Here is a 5,734-nt window from a genome sequence, read left to right as displayed (position 1 = left end):
TCATTCATTACCGCGATTAAAAATTGAAACAGATTATGCATAAAAGAGGATAAGAGATTATGTTGTGATATTTCGATTATCGATGCTTATTATAAAAATTCTTTATAACATTAGAATATAATATTAGAATTAAATATATTTTAACATAATTGTATGATATTAACAATGAACAGTGATATTAACATTGAATGATACAGTTATCTTAAACCTCATTGCGAACCTACTTTCTTGCGAAGAAAATGACTTGAAAACAAGTCGAAACGTCGTCTGCACATGTTTATCATTTAAGCTTGTTTATATATACTTTTATATTATACTTACCACTTTTATTTTACTTAAATTTATATTATGTTATGTAATTATTTTGGATTAATATATAACTATCGCTGATTTATTTCATACTAAAAGCTCTCAAAGCCTTTACTCTCATTCCATTTAATTATTTTTTATAGAGAGCTTATTAATTACAATTATTATATTATATTATATTATATATAAAAAAAAATTATGTATAATATAACCCTCCCATGGGGTACACCTTGTCGCGGTGGGAGGGCTTAGTACTTGGATGGCGTCTTGAGATTTATCTTAAATTTTTCTATTTATGATAAATCTTAAGGTGCTTGAAAGGGAAGCTAAGTACCCTTTCGCGTCGTCGATGCCGTCAATGTGCCGCGGACGGCTGCGCTTCGTAACCGCGTTTTCGCGTTATAGCATTCTCGTGTTATCGCGTTTTCGCGTTTTCAAAATCCCAATTTCGTTTTTGTCAACGAGTCTCTACTTCCGATGCCAACTAATTGGGATGTTTCATCGAGTCGTTGCTTTGCGACGTACTCGCGCCTTGTGCAACGTGGCACTTGGTGATGCCGGCCGCGCAGAACGTATGTCCAGTACAAAATGTACATGGGCGCGCGGGTTCGAGCTTCGCGCTCGATCGGCTTAGTGATGAACACGCTCTGCTTCGTCAATTGATTTGGCCCGAATCGGTTAGAACTCGATCGATTGTTCGAAATGGTCGTCAATGGGTCCCTTCTCTTTGCTCGTCTACTCTACAGCCACACGCCTAGCGTGTGTTAACCCTGTCGAGGAGTCGAGTGGATTCCCCTAGGCACGATTTTCGCTCGGTAAAAGGGGTTGCCTCCTCATTTTCTAAATTGCTGAATGTTAGCTTTTAAAAAATGTGGGTATCCTCTTCTTTTACCGTCTATCAGCCTTGTGTACTGCGCTAGTGATATAGCATCCGTGCGGGTCACCTGAAATCGTGTTTAGCGGGTCCAGGTTCGATACGAGATAGGATAATTATGCGCGAAAAAGAGCTGGTGAACTTTATTTTCCTCTATTCCGTCAATCGTTTCGTCTTCTTTCCGGTTCGGGCCTAATCTTTGCTCGTTGTATCGTTGCATTCCCGACCTGTTGGCTCGAAATTGATTCTCGCGAAATGAAATGGGATTTTCGCTCGTACCGAAACCGGGAGTGTCGGACAAAGTATATATATATTAAATATATACATCGCGTGACAAAATTTTTAATCGTACCGAATTAGTGCGGGAGTGCCGTTTAGTATCGCGCGTAAAATAACGAAAATAGCGATATAAAAATATCGCTCGTGAGTGCGGGAGTGCCGTTGAAAGTATCGCGCGTCAACAACATGAGAGGAGGAGGAGGCCTGGGAGAGGCATCTTGCATCGGCGGAGCAACCTGATGGTGAATATTTATTATTTGTATATCAATTGTTATAAATCGTACGCATAATAATTCGATCTTATTATTTAAATGAAATAAAGAGAAAATTAGAGAGAAAGATTTTTATAAAAGTTATATAAAACTTTTTAAAAAACTTTCTTAAAAAACAGTTTTAAAATTTTATAAAAATTTTCCACACGTGTTTATCTCTGCTTATTATTTTACACATCGGATATAAAATTCCGCGCGATAAAAATTTTTTGAAATATTGATTGCATTTTGTGAGCATTAATATAAATGAATTTTATATTTGTATGTTACAGACAACGTAGCTTCGATAATTATAACTCCGCTGTTGCGCATCAGTGTCGGTGAGTGAGAAAAACTTTTATTTAACTTTAAGGTAACGGATTCGTAGAGATTGTAGATGTAGATTGTAGATTGTAGATTGTAGATTGTAGATTGTAGATTGTAGATTGTAGATTGTAGATTGTAGATTGTAGATTGTAGATTGTGAATTGTAGAGTAAGTCCGTTGCCTTAAAATGGATGAGCTAGGATAGATTAAATTAAATAACTTTTAATAAATTCTTTCGAAATGCTTTGCATCTATTGCGAAAATATATTGAAGTATTAATTTAAAAAAGAGAATCAAGAAAAGAAAATTTTTTTTGTAAAGACTTGACTAGTTTATTAAATCAAGAGCACGCATTAATAATTTTAACAATTTTATCAATTTTTAATACTACTTTATTCTTATAACGCGCACTTATTTTATTCTAATTTCTTATATCATAGCTCATCCATTGTAGAATTTGTTTGTAGATATTGTTTTTAAATTTTACTTTAACTTAAAGCCAAACGATTAATTAATTAAATAATTTGTAATATCATAAAAGTTATACACATACATGAATTTTATATTTTATTAGAAAATATAGTATATAGAAATTTGTAGTAGGTTGGCTTTATTTGAGTTAAAATAAAGTTATATTCAAATATTTAAGAAACGATCGTAAAATCGAGCGATCGTTACGATGAGCGTGAAATATTTACGCTCATTTGCCGGCAATTAATCGGCAAAAGAAGGAGTGTTTATCTCCTTTTTCGATCTCTGATTAGAGATCGAGCGAGAAAGTGGCCAGAATCAACGAAAAGTAAGTTCAATTGGCCTGAAGAAAAGCTTTACGTACAATAGTACGTAATGTCGGACATTTATTCACGCGGTTAGGGCATGCGGTTAGAGAATATAATTAGGGCACGTAATTAAAATATACGTGATTAGAGATAGGCTTTCCTCAAATAATTTCACTTAATCGAGAAATAGGATCGTTAGGGCTATTAGGTGATCATTAAAATTTTTTAATTTTCCTTTCAAAAAGTAGAGGATTGTTAGGGCTATTATGTGATTAATTTAGCTGATTTTATATTATGTATCTTATAAAGAATCAGGAAATGTAGGTTTAAATAATATTAGGGAAAACTAATTAATAAGTTCAATAATTATATTTTTAATATTAAGATATTTAAGGGATCAATATTTTTTGAGTGTTTTTTAAGAGAGTTTTTTTTCCCCACGTAAAAAAAGAAAGGATTGTTAATTTATTTTGTATTACATTTCAAATTATATAATATTATATTTTATATTAACTTTTTATATTAAATTCTGTATTGAAAGAAAATGAAAAATTTTGCCTTCTCGATATCTCCATCTTAAGAATGGCATTTGCCGGGGAGGTTTGAGTATTTTAATGAGCCTGAGAGCTATGCCGGCGGCATACACGGGTAACATACACCGATATTCGTATAGACTTTTCTTATATTTAAGATAATTTTAAGTATGATCTTAAATATAAAAGTGAGTTATGAATACCGATCGTAGTTATTGATAGAGTCATCTATGCCGGACAAGTCGAAGGGGAAGTGTCAGACTAAGAGAAATACCAAAATTATATAAATATTTGTTATATTAATTATATTAATATTTTTAAATAAAATGAAAGAAAAAGGGACAATAATCGAGAAAAAGGCAACTACAGTGATTTGAATATCTATACCTGAGAACAAATGTCCATAGAAAGTATTTCGATGGACTCCATAGGAAGGAATGACAAATGATGATAATTTTTATAATTTTAACACAAAGGAATACAATAAACCTTAATAATCCAAGAACTCGAAGAAGAGAATATATTGGATAGAAATGCATAATGATTGAAAATAATTAGAAACTAAAAGACAGTGTGCAATCTTTTTATTAATAATAATACTATTTTGTAATTATATTAAATTTTATAATTTAGTACATTATATTATATAAAATATTAAGCATAAAAATATTATGCTGGTAAGAAAATTATAATAAAAGTATACAAATAATGTTGACTATATTAGAATAGAACATATGAATTCTTTATATTTTATATAAAGGAAGAGATATTTAAAATATTTTGCAACATCTATATTTTTCGAATCTTATAATAATTATAAAAGCTTCAGAAGAATCAGTGATTACTTTAACAAATTCTATACATGTATTAATAATTACATTTTTAAATAATTAAAAAAAATGATTGATAAATATCAAAGATCATTTTACTGCTAATTAAAAAGATTTATAGAAATACGATTAAAAAGGTTTTTATTCCACAACAGACATTTTGTTTTTTTGTAAATAAAAATATATAAATATAACATTGAATGTATAGAAAAATATTTATTTTATCTTTGAACATTACATTGGAAGATCACAGTATTTTTCGGAATTGAAGTCAAATTTTAACTTCTTACTTTGTGATACGACATAAATAGATATGAATCAATTAATTAAATATATATTATATTTAAATTTTTTAATGTTAATATATCTTTCGAAAAGAGATAATATATTTGTATTTATGTACACATAGAATATATATATGTAATTCCAGCGCGTGTATTTCATGTAATGTTTTAAATTGAATAAATATATATATATATATATATATATATATATATATATTTCTAAACATAACGCAGCTATTTCAGAATAAAGTTATAGCGTTATACTATATGTACATATATATATTATATGTGTGTGTGTTTATTTGTGTATGTGTAAAGAGAGAGAGAGAGAGAGAGAGAGAGAGAGAGAGAGAGAGAGAAAGGGAGAGAGAGAGGACCACAAAATTTATTTAAAAAATTAAAATTAAAAATTTATTTATATTTATATACATATGTGTTTTGCTATACAGCACTGATGGCATTTCGTGTACTACAGGCATTTTTTACATAGCACGGAACAGAATCAGAAATTGTGCACATATATGTTACTCTCTGAGAACTTTCGTGGACTTTGGCTTTCATGTCCACGTTTTTTAAATTAACAGAGGGCGTATCGCTTTCAGGGATCATCTAAAAGCGGGCCATGACACCTCTCAGTCTTCTCTCTGTCCCACAGTAGGCATTTTGTATTTTGTAAATAAAAAAATAAATATGACAATGAATATAGAAAAATATTTATTTCATCTTTAAGTATCTTTCGCGATTGAATAATTTACTATCAATTTACATACATAAGTATCTTGTTATACAGCATTGGTGCTACCGGCATTTCGTGCACATAGCATGGAACAAAACCAGAAATTGTACACACTATATATTACCCTCTGAGAACATTCTTGAACATTGGCTTTGTAGTTCATGTCCACGTTTTCAACGTCTATAGAGGGAGTATCGCTTTCAGGGATCATCTAAAAGCAGGCCATGACTCTCTCAGTCCTTTCTTTAACGACAGTATGATTTCTCTCAGGCTTCTCCCTGATCATGAAAAGGCGCAGAAATATCAAATTCATACGATTTCAATAATAATAACAATAATATTGTAACAACGATAGAATAATTACAATAATTTTATTTCTAATAATAATAATATAGAACTTTTGAAATGGTTTTTCAAATACATAACATTCTCTCACTCTAATTGCATTAGTGCAGTAATGCAGTTAAAAAGAACAAACCCCTCGTGTCATAAGTTGGCACGCCTGATTACAACGGCAGTTGCGGTAGTTGTC

The sequence above is a fragment of the Camponotus floridanus genome, unplaced genomic scaffold, assembly GCF_003227725.1.
Source record: "Camponotus floridanus strain SB8 unplaced genomic scaffold, Cflo_v7.5 scaffold109, whole genome shotgun sequence".
NCBI classification, from domain to species: domain Eukaryota; kingdom Metazoa; phylum Arthropoda; class Insecta; order Hymenoptera; family Formicidae; genus Camponotus; species Camponotus floridanus.
Note: the sequence above shows the minus strand (reverse complement) of the source record.